The sequence below is a fragment of the Anser cygnoides genome, chromosome 2 (assembly GCF_040182565.1).
Source record: "Anser cygnoides isolate HZ-2024a breed goose chromosome 2, Taihu_goose_T2T_genome, whole genome shotgun sequence".
Classification (NCBI taxonomy): domain Eukaryota; kingdom Metazoa; phylum Chordata; class Aves; order Anseriformes; family Anatidae; genus Anser; species Anser cygnoides.
The window spans coordinates 76590490-76617363 of NC_089874.1; the positions used below are offsets into that span (position 1 = coordinate 76590490).

The 26874-nt window shown below is 37.6% G+C and overlaps 1 protein-coding gene across 29 annotated transcripts in view; it reads left to right on the forward strand.

Moving 5' to 3' along the window:
* The window catches only part of LOC106034895 (uncharacterized), a 570359-nt gene that overhangs the window by 84634 nt on the left and 458851 nt on the right, over positions 1–26874 (forward strand). For 10 of the 29 annotated variants that reach the window (XR_010829460.1, XR_007158133.2, XR_007158139.2 and 7 more), the window contains exons 1-2: positions 294–1481; positions 2845–3004. The exons of 3 other annotated variants lie outside the window; for them this stretch is intronic. The gene's annotated coding sequence lies outside the window, so the exon portion shown is untranslated. Of the gene's footprint in view, positions 1–293; positions 1482–2844; positions 3005–26874 lie in introns of those variants that run through there. 16 more of the 29 variants (XM_066992505.1, XM_066992503.1, XM_066992507.1 and 13 more) reach the window with 9 other exon arrangements.

The window sequence follows — 26874 nt, forward strand, 5'->3', positions numbered from 1 at the left end:
GTTTTGTGATACTGAACTAAAACAACTTCAGAATATAAATTAAAACTTCTTTGGGAAAAAAAAATTTTCAAAATATCAAAACAGAAATGTTTTCAGTTTTTCATTTAAAAAGAAATCAAATGTGATTCAGTTAGCTTTTCATATCGTTATGAAACTGTACATTTAGCTAATAATACATTTGCCAAGCCTTACTGAAAAAAAATGATTGTTCTCACCAAATGCATGTCTCTTTACTGAGGAAGTGAAAAATGTTTTATTGCAGATTGCAGAGCCATTCTAATTCAGCTAGAATCTGCAGGAAGAGCTCTCCCGGCTTTTCTAAGTGGAACACTTTACCAAAAGTGTTTCACTCAAGGCAGATGAAGTAGAATTTGGGGTGATACAGGAGGCAGAAGAAAGCACGAGGTTTTGGATGAGATTGGGCCCCACGTTCAGGTCCAGGGTGCAGCTTATGGGCAAAAGATGTCTCTTGAAAAAGGCTTCAGCATGGAGGAGACAGGTGGTCAGCTGGTTAGTATAGCTCACCTTAATTAAGCATCTAATTGGAAACTGACTGCCAGGCCCTGAGTGCACCAAGAGGTGCTTCTCTGCACCCCCCTCTCTGACCCCATCCTTCAGAGGCTTTGGGCAGCTGTGACCAAACACAGCCCCAGAGAGGCTGGGGCACCTCGTGGCTGCCCCCTGCAGTGGCCAGGCCCTTGACTTCCTTCTCCATGGGAGTGTGTATTTCGATTCTTCTGGGCTTGGATCCTAAAGTACTAATACATCAGTAGCCAGCTGCAAACACTTGTCTGCAACTGTTGCCAGAAGTACACTTAGTAAACTTATGCTAAAGATCTCTGCCATAGGTTTGAATGTCCAGAATGTTTCTGGCTTTGATTTTTCCCTTGCCCACCTTGACTGCCCAAGACCCACCTCATTCGTTGTGGCCTTGTCACCACAGCCTCAAATGGCCAACACACAGCTGACCCTGGGTTCCCTAATCCTGCCTTTGACATGGCCCTGCTCAGCTCCCTGGAATGTGGTAGGACTGCACCCTTCATAGCTGGAAAATGTTTTTCCTTAAAAGAAACATCACCGGAAAATCTGGCTCTAAACCAAAGGATGGCTGTAAGTAACCTGAGATGTGCTCGTTTTTCTACAGTGTGCCCTCAGAAAACTTAAAGGTAAGGGAATGGCAATTTGCAGGAATTTGGAATTTGCTCCCAGTTGCGATCTGAGTTTTCTGTAGTTGCTTAACCTTCCAACAGTGCTACAGACTGTAGAAAAAATAATGATAAGAATTAAGGCGGACCTTTAGGATATCTTTATTAAGTATACTTGTGAGAAGGGTTGCAGCAAAATTGTTTGCAGCTGGCTACTGATGCATGGGTACTTCAGGAGCCAAGCCCAGAAGATTCAAAATACCCATTCACTTTGAGAGGGGTGGCAAAGATAGCCAGATGGTTCTTGTTGGGGAGTATGTGGTTTCAGTGTGTGAGGTGAGAAATGCTTAATTTTTCTTCCCTTTTGTAGAACCAAGTTTTGGTAAGAGAACTAGTTTGTGTTCTTGTGGCTGACTATTATCATCTGTTATTATATCTAGGTATATCATCTTCTAATTTAGTCTTTTAGTCTTTTATGCTATTTGTAATATATATATATATATATATATATAATTTTTCTGAAATGCATAAAGCAGTTCATCTAAGGGTTAGAAAGTACCAAGTTCTGGTTCTAAAACTGTAGGGAATACTTCTTTACCATATCATATAAGAAATGATAAGTAATCTCTGTTCTACTGAGTAGGCTTAAGGTAAAATAGTAAGTGCTGCTGAATTGCATGCTTTACATCAGCTTAAAAATTATATGGGGAGCTAGTACAGTAGCTACATATTGCTCCTCTGTAGTAGCTAAAAGTGTTCATGATGTATTGTTAATGTAGCAAACTGTAAAATAGCTGTACTTAACTGTGTGAATTGTTACTTATTTCTTAAAAAACAAATACTGAAATATGTAAAATAATTCCAAAAAGTCTGCTTTACTAGTCTTGGGGGTCTACTTACTGAAAAGACTTAGGTGAAAGACTTGGAGATAATTTATTGCAAACATTTTTTATTAGAACATAGATAACCAGTAGAATTCAATTATGTATAAAATAGTGGGTGGTACAGAAACAAGTGGGCAACCCAAAACTGATGTGTAAGTACAGCTGTGTGCTTTATCACAGAAATAGAGTAACAACTAAGAGGCATTTTCACAATATGCTATGTAAAACTACCTGGCAGAATACATGGTTTTAGTAAAGTATTCTGTTTTGTTCCACCTTGCAAAATCCTTGAAAATGTATTTGTTCTTCTCATAATGTTTATTTACGTTTTAAATGTGACTGTGGCTGGTAGGAATTTACTGGAATGACTAGAAGAATTGTTATCTCATGACAATAGATTGTGGTGTTCTGATATGTGATCTCTATTCTCACCACATTAGAAAACTAGATGTTTACTCTTTGCATGGAAAGAACTTCCTCCTATTCAGTCCAGAGATGCTGAGATCATGGGGAGTTTTTCTGTAGTAGATGATTGCCATGATTCAAGTTCTATCAATATAATTATGTATCAAAATCAAGATAATTACGTGATAAATAAATCTGAGGACAGTCTTGCCATAAAAAACTATAGTCAAATCAAACTACATGAGGAATATGGTTTATAATAATAAAAAGAAGTATGATTGAGCTGCGTAGTATTACTTGAAATCTCATATGTTGACCGTTATGCTAGAGGCTTCTTTTTCTAATTACTTTCTTGATTCTTTTCTCAGCTTTAAGGAAGGATTCAAATTATACTTTTTTTTTTTTTTTAGTAAGCAATAGACTTGGAATGGACTTCAGCAAGAAACTGGAAACAATAGATAACAGAGAAAAGTCCACAACCACAAAAAAGTACAGGCAATTGAAATAATTAAATGGTGAAGAAAAAGATACAAGAAAACCAAGTGTGGGAACATGTACATAGATTGCCAAGTAAGTTTCTTCATTTTAATTCCTTTTTTTTTTCTCCTTTGGGGCATTCATTAAGAGAGCAGGTTTCTAGGCTTGACTGATTACAATGAATTACGTTTTATTTTGGTCAAATGCTTTGCTGTTGTACAAGGTATGTGAGTGCATTCTGTAACAGTTACCGTAATCGTACTTATAAATTCTAATGACAAGCAAGAAGATTTCCCTTCTGTAACAGGCCATATGGTGAAGGACAGAAGAGGATTATAGTCTAATTAAGCTTGGAAGTCTCTAGTGTTGCCCACTGCTCAAACAAAGATCACTTGTGTACTGAAACCAGGTTGCTCAGGGCTTTATCCTTAAGAAAGCTTGAAAATCTTCAGGGATGGTGAGTGTACAGACTCCTTGGGCGTTCTGTTCCACTGCTTGAACAGTCAGTCTCAAGATGGAGATGCTTTCCCATGTATCTAGTCTGAATCTCATATTTTTTAATGTTTGTTGCATCTTACTGTCTCAGCGTGCACGTCCATAAATAGCCCTTGTATGTATGAGTAGGCTGTCTTTAGGTCTCCTTGTACCCATGTTTTCTCCAGGCTTGAATAGGCCCCATTCCCTTAGCCTAAACTCACAGTGCAAGTGGTGCTGCCCCCTACCAGCATGGGGACCTTCTGCTGAACCTGCCCCGGTTTAGCGACATCCTTGCTGTGTTGGCTAGCTCAAAACTGAACGCAGTATCCAGGTGTGGTCTCATCACTAGAGTGGGATAGACCCTCCCCTCAGTGTCCTGGCAGTGCCCCTGTGAACAGCTCCCTAACCCTGATCCTATGAGTCCAGTCAACCACCCATTATTATTTTTTTGTCCATCTATCCAGATCATGATGTTGTGGGACAGTGTGGAAAGCCTTGTTACATTCAAGGTAGTTGGTATCCATTGCTTTCTCTTTGTCTTCAACCTGGTCATTTTATTCTAGAAACAAAATTTGGGCCTTTAGGAAAGCAGTAGAGCATTCTCTCAAACTCTTTTATAAAGCTCTGTATTGTTTTGGAAACTGGATGAAAGACATAATTTTAGTGCCTGGCTGTAAAAACAGATATAAACAAGAGTTCAGGTTAATCAAAGGCTGGGGATGCTTCTGTAATAAAGACCCTATACGGAAGAGATGGACTTAACTGGAATGAGGAACTAGGGCTTTTGAAATTGAAAGCTCACTAACATATCTGTCAACTTAAAAGCATGATAAATTCAGCAATAGTGAATGAAAAAATCACTCAAGATTGTGTCTGTTGTTAATGAAGTCACAGAAACTCTGTATTCTTGAGCAGAGATGCAACAGATCTGAAATCTTCGGTTACAGGGCCTCCCTATAACAATAAAACCATGATAAGTTTATATTCAGCATCCCTGAAGATTCAATCCAAAATCACTGTGTGCACAGTTTCAAAATGGCAAACTGCATGAAAACGAGATGAGCAAAAAAATCCACAGCATGACAGTGAATAGCTGTTTCAGCTTCCCATGAGAATCCCAAGCACAAATAGAGTGATTAACGATGTCGCTAGGCACCTAACAACCAATTTATTATCAGTAGTTACAAAATATGTTAAGTATGTTAAAATAACATCTGTTACAAATAACAGTATAGTGAGGTGAGGTCTGATCCCATCTTAAGCGTCATGTAGGGTACTGAAAATCACTATGTTACTTATTGAGTTCTGCATGTCCTTCCTGGATGCAAATACATCAGAGCCTTTTGTTACTCTCTCCACTTTGCTCCCACCATAAAGCATTTTTCTGGGCGCTTATGGATGATACAGGCTGCCTGGGATGTTTTCGACACTGACGGGCTGTGGGAATAACATTGCATCCTATAGATTATGTGAAGTGTGTTGCAACTTGTGCTTTGAGACTTCCATGACTGTCCAAAATCAAACTATGGTTGTAAGACAAGGGCAAATTGTGAAGAATTGTAGAAAAACCTTATAAGACTAAGAAACTAGATAATAAAATTAAATTCAATATAGATAAATGTAAATTAATGCTGATGACAAAGAGAGCAGACAAACCTAACTTGCCCTTTTAAGTACAGATTCCCAGTCATTGGACTTGGGAGGCAGATTTCAGAGTTAGGAAGGAATATTTCTCAAGAATGTAAATTCTCTAACTACTGACTGTCACAGAAGAATTGTTAGGAATTATTAGGAAGACAGTAGAGATCAGAACAGAGAAAATCATTAAGCTTCTGTATGATTCCATCTTTTTCTAAAGAACGTGTACAGTTCTTCTCTAATATTAGAAAAAAAGGGATGATACAAAGTTGGAAAATATAGGGATGCACAGTAATGGTGATCAAAGATAGGGAAAAAGCTTCCATCTAAGAAATAGGTAGGGTAGGACTCTTCAGTCTTGAGAAGTTGCAGAAAGAATATGACTGGGGCTTGTTGAAACTTCATATAGATTTAATGGGAGAAGCAGAGGTGTGATTATGCCCTGTCTTTTCCAAAATAAGAACCTGGGCTATCAATGTACACCAGTAGGAGTCACATTAACAGTAAACAAAAGAAAGTAGTTCTTCATATATTGGTTTGTATTCCTGTGGAACTAGTAGCCACAGGACTCTGACTAATAAAAATAAGCAAAGATTTTAGCCAAGAGCAAAGCAATTGCTAAACACATTTTCTAAAGTGGTTTTGGATCGCTAGCATTCAGATTTAATGGTTTGATTTTAAAACAAGGTAAGCATTTGTAAATGTTTGTAACTCACTGTTCAGACTGATGTGAGAATTGAATTATGATTTCAAACGTGTTTCTGAATTTTTTAAAAGGAATTTGAAGCTGATGTTGAGAAACAACCCTTTGAAAATTGTTGGGTTTTAAATGTTTTTACTTACTGTTAGTATTACTTATTATAGACTTTTTAAAAACTATTGGAACTTTCTGCTGAGGTAGCCATACAAAAATGCATTTTTTATGTTTCTACAAGTTTTATCTTTGAAGAAAATGTCCATACAAAAGAAAGCCCATGCAGTTCTCGGTTTTCATTAACGACTTCTAACAGTTCTAGTAAACTAGATGTAAACATAGCACAAAACCCATTGTTATTACTTATTTCAGTTACCTAACTAGTAATATTACATATTTCTTTTCTTTTTTGAAAAATAAGCATGTACCTGAGGCATGCATTTTTTTCTGTGTATTAAGGTCTTTCTTGGTAATTCTTGTCAAATACAATGAGATTGCCAGAAATCAGTGTGAAAGAAACTGATAAAAAGCCAAGAAAAGGTTTGCGAAGTGACCTTACTTGTAAGGGTTGAAGTGTTCACAATTTACAAGGTGGGATGGGAGTGGAAATAAAGCCAAAATGGAACCAAGTGAAAGAAGCAGGCTGGGAAACATGGAATTGACAGAGAAGGCTAGCTAGTTTGTTCAATCCAAATGCTTTTTGTCCTCAGTTCATTCCAAAACGTAGCAGTAGTAACTACTGAACCTTTGATGTGAAAAATGGTGGTTGTTGATTAACATATGATATAAGCCATTACAATACTTTTTAATTAAAAAAATAAACAGAACAACAACAACAAAAAACCACTGACCACTCCTATAGATTACACAATGGATTGTAAAGTCATTATGAAACACTGGTGATTCAGAGCAGTGTTGCTACTTGCAAGAATATTAATCATTTGTAGATTTAAATTAAATTATTTTTTCAAAATGCTGTTCTGTATAACCAGCTCTGCTGATGCTAATCTACAAAGCTAGTTTGCTTTCCCCTTCATTAGCCCATCTGTATGTTCTCTGAGTTGAATAATGATTTCATCTGATCAAAAACATCCTTGTAAAACTGAAAACTGAATTTGAGGTAAAGTAAAATGTGTAGAGAGTTTTAAGACTTTGAAAGACAAGTTTATTACTGTTAAGATGATGGAATGGCAGAAGTAGCCATTGCCACTCTGACTGATGAGTCATGCTCTGTTCTTTAAACACATAGCTATGGCTTAAAATTGTCAAATATTACTTAACTAAAGCCATATTCAGAGTTGTGTGTGCCAGTGGTAATTTCTTGATCAGTCAAGATTACTTTTATACTTTGGAAATGAGTAATACCAGTGCCAAATAACAAGATGTAACTTAGTAATAACTATTCTTCCTAGAATTCAAAATTGAAGGACATGCATATATATATTGAAATTGATATCTTCTATGAACTAAAACTATGAGATAAGCAAAACATATGAGGTTAGTTTGGAGGTGGTCAATTTTAATATGCATTTTAGAATCATAGAATTATCTGTGTTGGAAGAGCCCTTCAATATCACAAAGTCTAACCATCAATCTGACTATCACAAAGTCTAACCATCAATCTGACTATCACAAAGTCTAACCATCAATCTGACTGATGGAGTCCCATCACTAAACCAGGACCATTAATACTGTTCTGTGCTTTTTTATAGTGTGGAAATTGCTGTAATCTTACAGGTTATTAGAAGTTTATTTTTTTTTTAAATAAAGCTTTCTATGTACTTAGCTTTCTTGCCTGCCACAAGTAAATGATACTGGAATATGCAAATGAAAAATATTAAACCCCCCTTTTTTTTTTTTTGCTTGTTTGTTGTTTTTACTGCTATATTGCAGTAATACTGGCATGGAGCTGTGTCAGGGTAGGGTCAGGCTGGGTGTTAGGAAAAGGCACTTCCAGTGCCTGACCTCCCTCTTGGTGAACAGGCTCCTCAGTGCAGTGGTCACAGCACTGAGCCTGACAGAGTTCAAGAAGCATCTGGACAATTCTCTCAGATCCAGGGTTTGGTTTTTGGGTGGTCCCATGTGGAGCCAGGAGTTGGACTCTGTGGTCCTTATGGATCCCTTCCAACTCAGTGTATTCTATTTTTCTGGGACATCAAGACATGAACAAAGACATGAACATTTACTAAACTTTAAAAATTGGCACAAGGCAGTGCTAGAGGAATGTGCACGGAGTGCTAGCCAGTATTTGCTGCCTGTTTTTATCTTTACCTCTTTTAAGATTAGTCAATCTGCATTTGACTTTATTTTACATGTTTGGTTGTGCTCATAGTTTTTGTTAATCTTATGGTGGGGATCTGTAGCATTTTTACTGTTTTGTTTGATTTGCGATTTGCAGCAATGTTTATGTTGATGTTTCAGGTGCCATCCAGGTCTACTGAGCATTAAGGTGCTTATATATATATATATATTTGCTTTGCTAGTTAGGGGTGTGAGCTGTTGCTGCTGCTGTTAAGCTTGTGGAATAGCATTGTGAGTGGATGTGTGAGTAGACGATGCTTTATTTTTTGGTTCTGTCATGCTTCAAAGTGAAAGCATGTTTGCTGCCTGGTAGAGGTGGCTCATGAAACTGAATATCCCTTTTTCTCAGTCACTTAGCATTGGAAATTGGTCTGGTAACTAGTCTGTAACATTTGTTGCTTCTATCCTTATATGTGGCATAGAATCATAGAATGGTCTGGGTTGGAAGGGATCATAAAGTTCACCTAGTCCAACCCCCTGCCATGGGCAGGGACAACTCCCACCAGATCAGGTTGCCCAAAGCCCCATCCAACCTGGCCTTGAACACATTCAGGGATGGGGCAGCCACAGCTTCTCTGGGCAACCTGTGCCAGTGCCTCACCATCCTCTGAGTGAAGAATTTCTTCCTAACTTCTAATCTTAATCTCCCCTCTTTTAGTTTTAAACAGCTCCCCCTTGTCTGATCACAATCTGCCCATGTAAAAACTTGATCTCCATCTTTTTCTAAGTCCCCTTTGAGTACTGAAAGGCTGCAGTGAGGGCTCCCCAGAGTCTTCTCTTCTCCAGGCTGAACAGCCCCAGTTCTCTCAGGCTATCTACATATGAGAGGTGCTCTAGCCCTCTGATAAACTTTGTGGTCCTCCTTTGGACTTGATCTAACATGTCCACGTCCTTCTTGTGCTGGACGCAGTACTCCAGCACTCCAAGTGGGGCCTCACAAGGGCAGAACAGAGGGGGACAGTCACCTCCCTCGACATGCTGGCCATACCTCTGGTGATGCAGCTCTGGACACAGTTGGCCTTCTGGGCTGTAAGCGTGTACTGCTGGCTTATGTCAAGCTTTTTGTCCACCAGCACCCCAAAGTCCTTCTCTGCAGGGCTGCTCTCAGTGAGTTCTTTTCCCAGTCTGTCCTCATGTCTGGGATTGCCCTGGACCAGGTCCAACACCTTGGACTTGGACTTGTTGAACCTGATTAGGTTCATAGGTTCCTATTAGGAACCTAATATTAGGTACGTGGGCTCACTTCTCAAGCTTGTCAAGGTCCTTCTGGATGGCATCCCTTCCTTCTATTGTATCAATTGCACCACTCAGCTTGGAGTCATCTGCAAACTTGTTGAGGGTGCACTCAATCCCGCTGTCTGTCACTGATAAAGATATTAAAAATCACCGGTCCCAGGACAGACTCCTGAGGGACGCTGTTTGTCACCAGCCTCCGCCTGGATATAGAGCCATTGATCGCCACTCTCTGGGTGCAGCCTTCAAGCCAATTCCTTATCCACTGAATGGTCCACCCATCAAATCCATCTCACTCCAATTTGGGGATCAGGCTGTCATGTGGGATCATGTCAAAGCCTTTACAGAAGTCCACATAGATGACATCGCTTGGTCTTCGTCTGTCAACTAATGCAGTCACTTCATCGTAGAAGGCCACCAGATTGGTCAGGCACGATTTGCTCTTGGAGAAGCCATGCTGACTGTCTCGGATCACTTCCTTGTCCTGTGTGTGCCTTGAAATTGCTTCCAGGAGGATCTGTTTCATGATCTTCTCAGGCTCACCTGGGAGGTGAAGTTCGCCAGTCTGTAGTTCCCTGGGTCCTCCTTTCTGCTTTTTTTAAAAATGGGAGTGATGCTTCCCTTTTTCCACTGCCTGGGAACTACTTGTTTCTGGAGCTGCAAACTTAGGATTTCCTTGAGGGATTTGTTCAAGTCATGTTTACCTGTTGTTAAAAGCGAATCTTAGTTTTCAGTCACATCACATACCTACTTTTGCTTATTGAAAGATTTTTGGTAGTTTTTTGGAGAAATGAGTGATCAGAGGGGAAGCTAAATGAATGAGAACACTGCATTTCTGCATTTTTTGAGGGTTCTGTTTGGTTTTCTGTTGCCCCATAAATTAACAGAAGTCTTGTATAATGTTCAAATGAAGAGATGTATTTTCCCATCAGTTTTACATTGTAGCACCTTGAAGTAGTCTTGGATAAATCAAGATGGAATGAAGAGGCCTTTTTGCTTTCTGAAATCCGAGGCCTGGGAGATATTTCTTTCATTTTTTCAATGTATTTGTTTAAGTGTTTGTGCAGCACGAATATGTGGGATCTGATGTGGCATTCTTTCACTCTCAGTTTTTTGTTAGTTTTGAGGATACACAAGATGGAGATGTTATTGCTAATGCAGCTGTATCTGTTGATGGACTTGTTCTTAGTGTGTAGTAGTTTTGACTGTATTTCCTATGGCTTATATCAAGATAGTGTCCAGATTTGAAATAAAAATTACATAAGTTAGGAGGAGTAATGTAACATTTCCTTTTGACATTATCTTCGATGTACTGTCAAGGTCACATGAACTCCAGTGTTAGATTTTTTTGAAGGGCTTTCTTCACCTCTTAAAGGGTTAATAATTTGTTGCGTATTTTGCTGGGTTTTAATACCTGTATTCAAACTTAGTTCATTGTCAGGATTATACTTTTGATTCCAGTGCATGGGCTTTGCAATGCTCTGCTGCCATTTCACTCTTGTTAGTAGTCAGACTAAGTTATGTTTGTTGATTCAGAAGTGCAGGTAAAGGGCACAAACAATGTAATGGAACAGGCTTCAGTCTCAGATATGCGTTAAAGAACCAGGAAAACATTTTAACCAGTAAAAGTGAAGATTTTGTTTTTAAATTCCCAAATAATTTCCCAGTCAAACTTGAGATTTTATCTGGGAAGTGTCTGTCCTGTTCCTCTGTTGGGCAGTGAGACTGGTTATTCTTCAGTGAAGGCTCAGCCCTGGTTGCTCATAAAGGAGATCTCTGTTGTCTTCTTTCCATCTCTTTTACCTCGGAAGTAAGTCCCGAATGCCACCTACACAGCGTTTCTGAGGTGTGACACTTCTGTGATGATAAACCTCAAGTTATCTGGCTTTGTTCTCTTGAGGCAATGGGGCAGGCAGAAAACCTAGCACCAGCCTGGTTGCCCTATTCATGGGAATCCTTTCTTGATGTTAATCTAATCCACTTGATTGTGACAGGAATTGGGGTCCCTGCAACCAAATTCCCAAAAGGATGTGTAAAAGGATAGCAACTTTTTCATCTTGATGTGAGTAAAAAATAGCAACCTCAAGAGCATCTGTCTCATAACATCTGTAGCTACCTTGTTTGGCTAAGCAACGCTTATCAGCTTACCCTGAACTGGAAACAGCAATAATAACTTGGTAATAATGATCGCAGCTGCACGCTTTCTCTATGACTTTAATAAACTGAGTTATTAAAGTTATTAAACCTAAGTTTAATAACTTACAGTTGAAGGAACTGATGTCTATCAAACACTTAGTTTGTATTTGTTTATTTTCATTAATTACTGCAGATTGTCTGCAGAATGTGGATTTGTGGCTATACAGTGATAGGATAAACACTACATACCCTTCTATGTAAAATAATGTCTCTTTAATTTGTAGAATATTCTCATTATCTTTAGTACATAGAAACCTCTATGTAGCAATATTTGGTTTAGAATGACAGTCCTTTTTGCTCTGCGGAATTGTAAAGGATTGCTTTGTAGTTCACTGACTATTTTATGGAAGTTGGTTTCATTCAGTGTGATAAATGATGATAGATACAGTTCAAAAAATGTAACTGGATTGGGTTCCAAATGTTGTAACAGATCAGATGCTCTTTTATCTTCCCCCTGAACTTGGATCTAGTGTAGGTCTGTTAAAATTGTTAAAACCGAAATGGGCTAATGTGTCTGGAGCAGTCTCCTTTCCCATCAGCACCGTGTACAGTACCGTGCAAACCAGCGCTCTGTGCCAGATGCAGGAGCAGTCACACATCACACCCTTGTGCAGTCCTGTTTCCTATTTCTGTTCAGTCTGGATTGTCTCCTCTATTAGTTTTTACTGCTTGAACATCTTCATTTAGAAGCTTTACTAGATTTAATGGGTTATTTTTGTAGTGTTTATTTTTTTGCTGTTGCTAAGGGTGGCCAGTAAAAGAACAGTAAAATGCAAATCATTTACACATTTTGATGAACAAGTTCCCTGAGGTTTAAAAGAAACTACAGCATTTTCACTGTAGCACCGTGACAATGAATCATTGGCAATGCCCTGTGTGCCAAAGTCCCAGGTGCACAGCTTTCAAAAACAGCACACAGGAAAAACAGCAGTATTTGTTTTCCTCATTCATCAATTCTGTGAAGCCAAATTAGCTTCTGGAATCCCCACAGCAATTTGTAAATGATGTATGAAATAAAATATTCCTACCTGCAGAGTGCAAAGGGCAAGGAAAAAAATAGCTTTTCCATCCCTGTTCTGACATGCTATTTCAGCAATACTCGGTATCTAGTTAGACACTGCCAGAAATAAGATACTAGTTCCAGATGCATAGAAAAATACCATTTACAGAATTCTGTGCATTTTTCTCTCATTTCCCATTTGTTCTCTCAGCACTGCTAACCTCGACAGATCAATCTTTCAGAAAACATACTTGTTCATGCAAGTCTATCGATAGTTTTGAGAAATGGAATGATTTTTCTTGTATTTTTCTGTCTGATCATGGCTTGAGGAAGAGAATGAACTGCATGTCCTCTCCAGGTCCACTGCTCTATACTGTGATTAAGATTACACGTGCATATTTCTTCTCTGCTATTTTGCTTATATAGGATTTAATTCCCTAGATATTACCAGCTGTTTCTGGAGACAGACTAAAAACATTTTTCAGTGTTAATTTTGCTTTCTGTTGTTCTTGAAATTTTAATAAAAAATTTATAGTTCTTCCTTTCCATTTGGAACTGAGCATTCACTATAGAAGAGGTTTGCATTTGTATCTGGTCTCAGTTTATGTAAAGCTCTGCATGTTATTAACCTTTTTATATTTAGAAAAAAATGTTTTCTGTTTTGGTCACCTGCATCACAGGTTACATGGTGGACTTACAGTCAGTAACCTATCAACTATTTATGATAATTCTATGGAATTTCTTATCAATGCAGATGCTGTTAGAGAAGACTTTAGAGTGCGGATATTAGAAAAAGAATGTTATGGCAAGAAAATAGTAAATGCTGTGTCACTGGACCAATAAATGACTGGAACATCCCTACAAAAATAAAGAAAACAAACCTTATAGTGCTTTTCTTCTTACACTACCTGTTCAGGACAGGTATAATTCAACTTAGATGTGACCAGTTCAAAATTGATAAGTTAAAAAACATTCCCATAGAACACAAATAAAATTTGGTACTGCTTGTTGAAGCTAACTGAAGGGTTAGACCTCAGCTGGAGTAAGAGATATGTCTATACATGTATACACATACACATATATAGAGACATTCATAAGTTCCAGGTGGTATGGTTGGAATTAATTCTGGAGGGTGTGTAACCTCTAATGCTGCCAAGTGCAAGCACATTGTTTACTTGAGGTTTGAAAGGAATTCTGCTGGTATGTTAATGTCTTCATGTTTTTTGGGGGGTGAGTGTTTTTTTCTTGCACCTGTTTCGAAATCACTCTGTGTGTCTTTGAAAATAAATTCAAACCAGTGGATTAATGAAATAAGATAATTCCTACATCTCATGAAACTGTCCAAGTCCTTGGACATCTGTGTACGCGTACTCTCCTCCCAAACAGTTGGAAAGTACTGTCTAGTGGTTAGTGGGGTCAGTGAACTACTGAAGTCAGTGTTGCTTGCAGGCATTCATAAATGTTCAGATGCAGCCACCAACTGCATAATTCTGTGCCACCGAGAAACATGGTTAATCACTCTGTGCAGATATCCACACAAACACAGCTATATTACTTCTGATACTTGAGTAAGGTCGTTTCAACGTAGCTCAGGTTGTTCTTCATGGCACCACATTGCACAGTGTAGCAATGAAAAAGGGAACTGTGGTGATGTGCTTCTTGGAAAGTCCATATTGACCCTGCAGTATCTTTACCTCTTTTACTTTTATCTTCAGCATTGAAGTTGATGAAACATCAAGAAAGAAATATGTTATTGTTTATCCTTCTTTTTCCTCAAGGTTAAAGATACTCTCAACAACTCCCACACTAAGACTGTGGTGACAGAACTGTGAATTACCAGAATTTCACGACTTTGTTACAAGAACTTCAGAACCTGAAAATAAATTAGCTCCATCTATAAAAAACTCTGTGATTAGTGGTGGGGGTTACTAAGCCCACTATCCTTTAAAGATAATGTGTGATTAGATCTCGTAATGCCTGATAAGGCATGGTATTGTATTAAACATATCGGGGGAATTCTGCTAACTCTTTCCTGTATGTATACTTGATATCTACATGGGAACTGTTATGTGAGTTCAGCTAAATTCTGAGCATAAGCGTTTACATAGTTTTTCTTCTCTAATCTTCTCTAACAGGCTTCCTGTTTATATGCACTGCTGGGAACCTAATGCTTTTTGAGTTTTTTGCTTTTGGCAAATACTACAGTTTTTCTATGGGAAAACAAAATAAAAATGTTTACAGGTCAGACTTTGTTCATAAGCAGTTTAAAAATGTTAACAACAGATATCTTTGCTTTCTTTTCCCACACTCCAATATTTTTCTGTTGGTACTGTGATTACCCATGCTCATGCAAAAGTTGGTATCCCTTTAACTAGAATGCCTGAATGGATCTTCAATTTGAACTCAGTCAACCATGGTCAGTGCAATTTAGTTTACATTCTTGGTAGTAAACTTTTCCTTCCACTGTGTGCATGGGTAATGGACTTTGGTTAAGGTGAGATTTCTCATACCTGGCAGATCAATAACTCAGGTCAAATTAACCATGTACCTTTAAATTTGCTTTCCAAGGACAAGAGTATTCTTCTTTACCACAGACACAGAGATATGTGAAACAGTATGCGTATTGTATTTCACAGCTCATTTGTTCCAGGCCCACAATGCCTGTTGGAGCACTCTGCACAAAGCAAATGCCAAACAAAACCATACGAACAAAATACTCATGGTCAGTCTCTATGTTGATTATTTTCAGGTCACCTCTCATATTCAGGTGGAAAAGTCTTGACTTTGTCTGCATCATCAAACTGTCCTCTTCATCCTTTGTGGGGCAGACGTGGATAGGGAGAAACATAATGAATATCAATCCATTAAAATTCAGTTGTTACTTATGTGGTATGCGTATCCCACATAGTCAAAACCCAAACCACCATTTCTTTTCTATCTTTAGTGTGGATCAAATGGGTTCAGGAAAGTGTTAGAGTAAGGAAATTTATTTGCTTCATATTTAAATGAGTCCCTGCTGTGATCTTCATGAAAGGAATAAACTTAGGAGACTATATATAGATGGATTTACATAAAATGCCCAACATATGAGACCTAGAATCAGATTGAGCTAGAGTACTGATGAACAGTGAAGAAAACCTTGTGGATCACTCAGGGATAATTAAAAAAAAAAAAAAAAAAGGCTTTTAATGTTACAGTGGCACTGATTAGCTCCCACTTAGTGGAACTTTCTCCTTAGCTTCCACGCCTCCTTTGAAAACAAAACTAAGTAGTTACTGTACCCATGAGTCAGTTGCTCACAAGAGGTTAGTTGTGCATACTGCTACATTTCTGGCTAATGGTTGCATGTAAAACTAGGTTCAGTTTGGTTTTTATCAGCATTGTTTTCCACTCTAGCGTTTGTTACCTGTTGGCTTTCTATCTCTGTGCAGGTAGAGATTCTTTTTTATGCATGTTGAAATCTGTTATATGACTTTTTTAGATGGCAATTTTTTTGAGGTGTGGAACTATCCTTTAGTATGTATGTGCACTTTCAATAATACAATAAGATTTCATTGTCTTTGCACAACAGAAAACTAAAGGTTAAAAAAGAATGCGAAGGCAATCTTACACGTGTTTTACCTGGCAAAACAGTAATTTCTGAGCTGTGGGTGTGTTGAGGATTTCTTGTTTTGTTTCATTAGTGTAATAGTACAGAGAGGAAATTTTCATGTGACACATGTAATGTGAACTCTGAATAGTCGAGATTGATTTTGCTCAAGTAAAATGTAAGAGCATAGAGGTGATAGGTTAGCTGAGGTTCAGAAAATGGTATTAATACAAGAGTTTGTGGGTCAAAGGTTCATCTAGCCTACTAACCTGTTTGGATCAGAGCTTGTAAAGCAAATATCTAATAAAGACAGAATATCATGGCTTTCCTTTGAGTTATTCTCAATTTTGAACTAGTTTTTGCTCACAAGATATTTTTAAGCAAATCTGTTTTCAGTGTGTTTTGCTTCCATGTAATTTTTGTTTACCCTGAAGGCACTGTAAACTCCTAGCATTCACAGCATCTTGTGGTACTGTTGCATTGTCTGACAGCTGCATTGTCTGAGCAACTGCCTCCTTTGTTATCAATCTGTCTTATGCTAGTTCCACATTATGTCTGCAGTTCCCATACTGGAAGAGATGGTGTGCAATTTCTCCTCATTTACCATCTCTCTGCATCAGATTGTTTTTTATAGTTTGTTAGCTTTCTTTCTCTCTTCCTCTCCAAACTTAGTCTCTTGTTCATACAGGATGTGTCCTCTGTCACTGAATGTTCTTACCAACATACTCTGGCTCTTTTCCACTTTCATTACTTCGTACTTCAGTTAACATACACAGCAATGTAAAGATACTCTCCTTTCATTCTCTGTGCCTTTCCTAATAATTCCAAATGCTTCGTTTGCTTTTTCTTGCTGCTAGTGAGTACTGAAGTGGCAGTTTTACAGAGCTATCATAATCCCATAGTCAGCACTTAATCAGCTGAGGGCCTGTCATTTCATTTGCATATCACTTACATATGCACATTTCCCTGCTGCTTCACTTCCTGTATACCTGGGTATATCCAGTCCTGCTGCTGCTGTCTCTGTTCCAGATAAATACACACTGTTTAATTGTCGTGGATAGAACAGAGCATAGAAATCAGGAACATGGATAGCTTGACTTCTATTTTAAAAAAAAAAAAAGGTACTTGGCATCCCTAAGATGCCCATATAAAGTATGTACGAAGTCAGTGCGAAGAAAATGTGTGTGTATATATTATATATGTATATATATATATATATATATATATATATATATAAAAGGAACTGATACTGAAGCTTGGCGTATTGGTTCCAGAAACAGAGGCTTTTTGACACATGGGCTAATATTTCTTCCATCAATTCTTTCTTGTCCTTGGCAAAATTATAGAGCAATGTCTTGCACAATAGAAAGCTAGTGTGTGGCTGTGGGTGTTGTATAGGCTACAGATAAGCTGTGTATGTGTACACACAATGGCTGCACATTATATTGTCTTTCAACTATAGATTTTTTTTCCACTTTATTACAGTGGTTATATTTATATGTAGTGATAATGTTTTCCCGCAAGATTTAATCAGTTTATTTTCTGACATGTTATCTTATTCTTTTTTCAATTTTTTTTCATACTCTTCTTTTTGTCCTGGAATATTTTGCTGCTAATAATGTGTAAGGAATTCTGGCTAATTGCAATGGGTTTTATCACCATCACTCTAGGACATTTTTTACAAAAAAAAAAAAAAAATACAGAAAGAAGCTTTTGGACAGATAAATACAACTTTCCTTGAAGGCACGAGAAGATCGTAGTGGCTTTTACCATACTACTAGATTTCTCAACAGTCACAATAGTGCATGTGTTGTACAATGTCTTCAGGGAGGAGGAAGGAATGATTTATCAAGGTCAGGTCTTACAATCTTTGATTTTTAGTTTGGGTATTATAAAAGTTGCCATCTGTTCAAGGAAGTTACTGCATAGGTAACTCATAAGTAACTCTAATTCAAAAAAACATTTTTACAGCAGTTGGGTCTCGTCCCATATAAAGTGTTAACAAGCTATTTATTACATCTATTGAACTTTTAACAATGTGTTCCACAACTCTAAATATAAATGTAACTATTCGTTTTCTCGCATTGTACTTTAGAAATTGCTATTACAAGTATTCCTTTAGAGCTCTGAATCCTCAGATTTCATTTCTTTTCACAGCTATGGAGTTGTAAAATTGATCAGAACCCTGTTTCTTCAAGCCTTGCATACAAGCTATTTTCATATAAGGAAAATCTTTTTTACATGATACCCTTTCTGTTACGTTGTAAGGTTTTGATAGAGTATCTTTGTCAGACTGAGTTCTTTATGGTTTCCATGTACAAATTTACAAAATAAAAGAGTAAGACTGGAGGGAACCACAGGCGTAGGTCTCTAGTCCAACTTCTTACGCAAAGCTGGGTCAGCTACAGGGTCAGATGAGATTGCTCAGGGCTTTATCTGGTCAAATTTTGGAAACCCCCAAGACAGCCTCTCAGGGCAGCCTACTACACTGTTGGAATGTCCTCAGGGTGATCATTTTCTCTTGCATCCACACCTCATCAGTCTTGTCCATCCACCAGGCACTTGCCTCCACCCTCTTGCAGGTATGGGCAGGCCTGTTACCCTGAAGCTCTCTGTTCTCCTGGCTGGACAAGCCTCAGCCTCTCCTCACAGTTAAGTGTTCAGCCCTTGAGCACCCTAGGGGTTTTCCAGTGAGCTTGCCTCAGTTAAATGACATCCTTCCTGTATTGGGCACTCCAAAAGTGAATGGAGTTAGTAGGTGTGCTCTTGGGATTGCCGAATAGAGGATAATTTCTCCCCTCAGGGGCAGCATTTAGTGTTTGTCCTTGCTGGATTTCAGGAGTTCCCTGCTGTCCCATTCCTCCAGCCTCTGTGGATCCCTCTGAGTGTTGGTTGCTTCCCCCTATTTGGTGCTATCAGCAAACCAACGAGCATGTAGCCTATCAGTGTCACTGATAGAGATATTAAACAGGAGAGTTTCCATCACAGCCTTCTGTGGTGCTGCACTATTCCATTTGGTACCAGTCTCCCTATAGAGTATGTCAGACTTTTTACCCGCCCACCCAGAATGTGATATCCTTATGTGGATACAAGAATATTGTGAGGCAGCATTAGAAGTCTTACTGAAGTTGATGTAAATAACATTCACTACTCTTTTCATCCCCTAATCCTGCCATTTCAGCACGGCTGTTGGGCTATTCAGGTATGATTTATCTTTGGTAATTCCATGCATTCTTTTTTCTCCTTCACATGCCCAAAACTATGTTCATGGAGAACTTGTTCCATGATTTTCCCAAAGTGAGGCTGCTGGCTTGTAGTTCCTTGAGTTGACTTCTTAGTGTTTTTTAAAGATGTGCGTGACATTTTCAATTTTTCAGTCACTGCTAACCTCCCCCGATCTTTGCTACTTTTCCAAGGTGATTATGTCCTCTGTGAAATTGGCCAGGTCTCTCAGCACTCTTGGGTGCAATCTGTCAGGTTGCAAGGACTTCTCTGGGTTTGGTTCTCACACATAACCCACCGCTGACTGTTCCTCTCCTTCAGTATGCACAAAGGTCTGGGAGATCTTGTTGGTGAGGATGCAAGAAAGACATCGGGTATCTCAGCCTAGTTTGTGTCTGCTGTTGCTCCAGCCACATGCCCCATTGAACAATTAGGACCATGTTTTCTCTTGCCAGCTTTTTTTCTATTAATCAACAAAAAGAGGTTCTAATGCTGTATTATGATAGCCCTTGCAAGTATCAACTTTATGTGAGCTATGGCTTTTCTTACATTATCCCTGAACATCTGGGCAATACTCATTTGTAGCTTGTTCCATTGTACTGCCTTTTTACACTGAAAATCAGTCATGAGCTCCCTGTTTAGTTAAACCGATCTGGTAATCTGTTCCTTTTCCTGATTATTGGCGTGGACCATTTTAGAGCGAAAATGAGATTTTTCTAAAAGACTTGCCAGCTTTTGCAAGTTCCTTTGCCCTTCAGAGCTGCTTTTCATTGGACCACTCTAGTTCCTTGAATAAGCTGAATCCTGTTCTCGTAGAAACCCAGGGTATGTAGTCTGTAGTCTGCTACTTGTCTTCCCTTCACTTGGGATCCTGAACTCTTCTGTTTCATGGTCAGTGCAGCCAAAGCTGCCATTGATTACCATCTCCCCAGCCAGATCCTTCTCCTTAGTGACAAGCAGATGTGCCTGTGCATCACGTACAGTTCCTTCATCCAGTACTTGCATCAAGGAGTTATCCCTACCATGTCCCCAGAAAACTGCTGAATTGCCTGGATTTAGTTCTGTTGCCATTACAGCATATTGCAGAAAAAAATCCCTCCTAAAGGTAAAGGTCTATGATCCAGAGACCTTCTTTAGTTGTTTACAGACTTCATACTTTCTAAATCTAATTGGTAGTCTGCAACAAATCTCCTTGCACTGGCGTCTCCTTTGATTTGCATTCAGAAGGATGGGGAGAATCTTTGAAAAACTCATTATCAGTAGATTAATTAATTGTCGTTTGTATTGTCTGAGTCCGTCTTTAAAGACTAACCATGTACATTAACAATTCTTACATTTTGTGACTACTTTACAATATGTGTTACTAGAAATCCAATCCGAAACAAAATTATAGCATGATTGTATCCGCTTACCAAGTAAAACTGTGATATCCATACAGCCTGTGCCTAACTTGTTTTGGAGGGAAATACTGGAAATACAGGTCTAAGCATTGGCCTAAAATCAAATGCAAGTTTAAATACTACATTTGGGGTAGATTTTCCTGTGTCTCTGTTACTTCCTTCCTTCCCTTTTAGCAGCCCTTTTTGCATTCCTTTTCTGAGATTCCTCTTAAAATTCCTAGAGAGACAACAGCAATGGAGATGATGATTGCAGTAAGAAGATAGATTCCATGTCCTTCTCCAATATCAATTTTCAGAGAGGTGCCAAAAGAACTGATGGTTTTGGTAGTCGGGTAATAAAGTGACTCATGAACATGTAGTAGTAACATGACCAAGTTTATGGAACTCAGAATACTAAGATAGTGCTGACAAAAGCCAACTGATTGGTTGGGTTTTGCATGTTGCTATGTCTGAAGTTTATTGATAGCAAGAATGTTTTCTAAATTGCTGCTTTTACTTTATGTAAGATTTTACCCACCTTAGTTCTCAACATAGTTAAATCACCTAATTTACATAAAACAGCACTCACCATGTCTTGTTATTTCTATTTGAATTTGTCAGTACTTGCAGCTTAAGCAGCCATACTTGGTTATACTCCATATTTTAGTTTACCTTTTCTTGTCAATCTTTCCAAATTTCAAGAGGTCACTTCTTTATGGAGTGGGTTTTCAACTTTGACTTTTCTGTCTTCTGTACATGGGGTAGGATCAGAAGTAGCAGTAGTGTTACTTTACAGAATGGGAAAAAAAGCTAATTTATTTAAAGTTCTTAGGTTTGTTTATAGCAGTGAATTAGCATTTTGTTCCATGCAGTGCAATTTAAAACCACTTTTCTGTAATTCTCCTTTATATAGTTACGAATAATTGCTGTGTGAAAAATGAACACATAGTAGAAAATTGTTAAATGAGTAATCTCATTTTAAACACATTTATTCTATTAGCTACCATTTATTTGAGAGGAGTGCACTGTGTTACAGTATATACCCTGGAGTGATAGAAATCTGGTGGTGTAGAGTTTTTTTCCACTTAAAAACCCATGAATTTTATAAGGTCCCATTTTTTGAAAGAAGTGAGCTTTCTATTTTAATAAATATCTTGATTGCTCAGTTGTCTTGTGATTTAGTCATTCCATAGCTGAAGAGATGAGGTATGTTAACCAATTTCTTGAAACAAACAGCCTGAAACTGTTATGTGTCAAGAACAGCCCATAACACAGGTTTGAAATGGAGCTGTTTGTAATGGTCTTAACAGAGGTGTAATACTAACAAATACATGGACAGATACACTTAACTATTTCCTTGTTGTTTGATTTAATGAACATTTAGTCTCAAAATCCACTTTGTGTGCACTTGAGTTATTGTGTGTGGTGTTCTTCAAGAGGATTTTATGAAAAAAGATATGCCTATATGAAAACTCTTTATGGTATAGAGGGATTGATGGTCAGGTGAGATTATAGACAGCAGTCAATTTTTTTTTTATTTAGTTATTTATTTAATGTCTGATAGCCTTTTAAACGTCTTTCTAACGCTCTACTGGTAGTGTCAGTATTCTGTGCTGCACTGTTCGCTGGTGCTCTCCTCCTATGCTTTCACATTTCTCAGGCTCATGATGAACAACGTTGCAGGTACCTTTTCCTACTGCAATACTTGAGCTCAAGGGATTGATTTCAACCGTTTTTTTTTTTTCCATTTTTTGGTATACAGCTATGCCACAAGTTGCAGTTATAGCAGCACCTCCATATTGGTAACCTTAGTTACCCTCTCCTACAGATGAGGTTATTTTGACACACATATTAAAATGGACTAAATTCACATTTTAAGCTCAAATTGGGAAAAGTAGTGTTCCTATCTAAACATAACCTGATATGCTGAGGCGCAGTAATGGTTGGCTTGATGCAACGCTCCAGCAATAACAATTAAATAAAACTTGGCCAAGTGGAGGCAAGAGATTTGAAAAGTTAAAGTCCTGCTGGGTGTTGATGAAAGTTGCTGGAAGAGGAGGGAAATGCATTTATAAAGAAAAACTTGTAACTAGTGTTGTCGACATCTCATTTTGATTTACAGACATTATTAAGAATCTTAGTGATGCTGCAGTTAAGTATCTCTCTGAGATACTAAGCCTATGGTTCTGTTTCTGCTGAGTCTTTTACCATTACCTGTAAAGTTCATACTTTTGTCAATTAAAAAATAAAAATATTAATGACAATGACCCTGCAAGGTCATGATATTATTGCAAAGTTCCTTTTCATAAGAACTATGTTTTAGAGAGCATCCTCTTGTATATGTATTTCTTTTTTGAGTTCCAAACTACAGCTTCACATCTGTGGCTGCTCTGCAAATTAGCCATCCTTATAAAATGATAAAATAGATAACAACCCAGGAAATTCAAAATTAAACAAGTATACCCAAATATGTGTAAAAAGCAGAACAAAAATTATTCCATCTTCTTCCTGATACCAGCCTGCAAATTTTCAATTTATTTTACCAAGGCAGGACTGGGGATGAAAGAGTAGTTACTGTTTATGATAATTTTTGTTAGAACTAGTGGCTACACAGTAGTTTAGGCAGAAACCTGCAAGATCTGAATCCTATCTTCAGTTTAGAAAAAAAAAAAATGTTTGGGTTTGTTTATTTTTAAAATAAAATCTCTCTTTGGACTACCTGTTTTTCAAGAATGTGTTTATTTTAGGGTATTTAGGATATTAACTACAGTGTTTTATAGTCATAATAGTATTGTGTTAATTAAAATAAGTCACTCTTTATGAAGTCTGATCCTTTCTAGATCATAGAAAGGTGATATGGAGTTCATAGTAGGAACTGAAGAACTGATCTGTCCTTGTACACTCATTCTGTCTCACATTGTTAGCCAGGTGATGGAAAAGGTACATCTTAGCTGTAGGCCTCAAGGAAAAAAAATACAAAACCCTCCTAAATTTATTTATGGATTCTTGTGGTTTTTATTTTCTTTTCCCCCTCCTTCGTCCTGCTACGGGAAGAGTGCTATCTCTAGGCTTCATTGCTCTACAGAAGGATTCTGAGTATATTGGTTTTGTGGCACCCCCCCTCCTCTGAAGCAGATCAGGAACATACCTAGAAAAACTTGATGAGATTCTGAATCATTACAGCTTTACATCTTGAAAAGGTAACCACAGTAAAGGCTAGAAGAATGTAGCCCTCTTTATTTCAGAGGAGGATTTCCTGCTGTTTTTTTTCTCTTCTGTTTTTCGGATATGATGTTGAAAAAAAACACTTTTGAATATAGACACGGTTTTGTTGCTAATTAACGGTATATATGAGCACCTCTGGAGTTAACTCCGTTAGTCTAAAATAATAGTCTGTCTTCTTGTTCCTCCTTCCAGTAGTAACATGCTTTTAGGCAGTGCATGATTCACTAAAAGAAACTAAACTGAATATACAGTGAACTACAAATAAACTATTTTGAATACGAGGATGATTGGTTAATTAACTTATCAGTTAATTAACTTACAATACTACATTTTATAATATATTTAGTAAACCAGGATGCACCAAGAGCAAATTGATTCAACTCGTGTAATTCTATACTTTATTTTCTTACAGTGAATGAGAATTACACATTATTTTCATCATTTTTTTTAATTTAAGTTCTTCAGTTAAATTAAAAGTAATCACAATGCCCTATGCTTTTGAAATATTTATTGATATACCCTTGATATGTACTATGTTTTCATTTAGAATATTGCGGTTTCTTCAGCTTTGAGACAGATACTATATGCATTTTTAGAAGAAAAAAAGTAAAATTTTATCATTGTATGCTTTTATTCTTTGAAGTTTTCACTTTTCTGATTTTTGTGCATGATGGTGGTTTTTTTAACATTTTCATACAGTTCTGCTCTTCAGTGGTTCTCAGAAAATATGTTGCTAAGAGTTATGTTAGCAAATGTTAATGTTAGATTTCTTACGGAATTTTACTTTACCTAAAAGAAGGTTAGTGTGATGAAACTGCTGTATTTCTTTGCCTTTTCACTTCCATTGAATTTGGATAACTTACATCTCCTAAGCTTAGAGTTAACCATGTGATACAATGAAGTACCTGATGAAAAGCATTCCTTTATGTGAAAAATAAATGAATGCTTACCGACTGTAAAATATCAATGAGCTTATATATAAAATATTTCCATGGCTGTATCCACAGTTCTGTATCGGACTTAGCTGTGCAGAAAGGTTATTTCCCATTCAGTGTGTGCTTGTTTCTTCTAGTATGTTGCTATAGGCCAGTAGGATCTGCAGGGAAACATAAGGAACAGTGAGAGCTCAGTGAGACAAGCTCTTCGTTCCTGGATAATCTCTGCACTATCCTGGTTTCATTAGGAGGCTGGGAAGGTGCAGGTGAGTGAGTTAGACTATGCTTGGTAAGTGGGGTTATCCTTTTTATCTTGAGTATTTTGTCAAAACATGTTATCTAGAGGCAGAAAGTAAATTCTTAACCCATTAAAGCACAGGTTCTTTTGTATCTGTATGTAAAAAAATATATTATGAAAACAAACTTGGGAAAATTCTGTTTCTTCTGTGCTTGCAATTAACTTGCATTAACAGACTACAAAAATAGCATGTGTTGTTGAATGCTTGTTTTTTGCTTCATAATTTTCATACGTATTTACATATTGTGTTCAGGCTTAAATTTTTTCTTTCAGGAAGTAGGAAATCCAGGTTTAGTACATTCTGTATTTAAAAATGCTTGCTCATTTCAGTGAGAAATGTTTGAGCTACCTCTCAGTGACTTGTCTGTTGAGCTTTTACCATATGTTATAAACCAACAACTGAAGAGTAGCACCCATGTTACCAAAATGTTCAAGCAAGTCCCATGGAATGTAAAAGGAACACAACTCAAATGATGCCTCTTTCAGCATTTTATTAGTTGTTTAAATAATGTTGGAATACGGGCTTATACCATGTTGCACTTAAGATCTGTTCAGGATCTTGAATACTGAAAAGCAATGTAGTAAACTTGTACAAATAGCACGGATCTTGGTAATGATCCCGGTGCGTGTTCTATCCGTAAAAGCTGCTAGCTGTCGCACTACTCTCAAGCTTGTAGCAGTTTAGCAATGCTTGTACAGGCAGGTGTTACTGATGCAGGTCACTTCCAGGTTTTGGAGATCAGATGAATGGGGTTCATGACCTCCTGCTCTGGATTGTAGATATTTTATTGTGCTAATTCGTGCAAATTTTGAGAGTCAGATCAACTTCTGAAACTGATTTTATTTTCAATTTTTTTTTTGTTCTTGTGAAAGAGGAGTTTAATTTTCTCACTGACTTATTTTGTTGCTTATAAATGGTACAATTTGGGGGAAGTAAGTGAATAGGCATATTGCTGCTGAATGGAAGATGGTGAATATTCTGTGATGGAGTCATCAAACCTGAATCTGTAACCTTTCTGCTTACCTAGCTTTCAATGATAATTATCAGACATATAGGTGAATCACACTGTCTTAAAATAGAATTAATGAGCATTTCCATTGAGGGTGCAATCTACTAGATTATTAAAGAGCATCTGTGTTCTTTTAATTATGGTAATTTCACTGTTTTAAATAGTGTTTTACATTTCCTGATGGGAATGCAACTATACTCTGCATATGCTTATTAAGCTACTCAGCAAACATAAATTTATTAATAAAATTCAAAGTGTGTCATCTCATTCCATATTCTAAAAACCTGCAAAACATAAGCTCCACATTCAGGAACTGAGTCCCAGATAACAGCGCAGCCTATTCAGGACAAGTTATGTCTAAGTACTGGGAATTTTAAATAAGTGGTCCTCCTGTGGTTCATAGCATGTTCCCAACGTAGTGAAAAACAGTAGCCAAGGAGGACCATCAGAGAGTGCATGTATAGATTTGCCTTTGAATGTGAAATTTCCAAAGGGCTCTGCCTATTTATAAAGAGTGGTGTAAGACGATGTATCTTTTTGGTCGCAGCTCTATTAGAGGTGAGCCATGCTTAGGCTTGTATTGGACACTTGGAGGGGAAAGTGGTCTCAGTTTTCCTTGTCTTAGAAGAATTTGGAAATACCTCCGTACCTAAATAAGCCAGTAGTGATTAAGAAGGAAGTTAAAAGATCTGCTCCAGGAGGTCAGGGCCTATAAGTCTCTTGCATAGTTATGGCTATGGGACTGAAACATCTGTGCCTTGTAAAT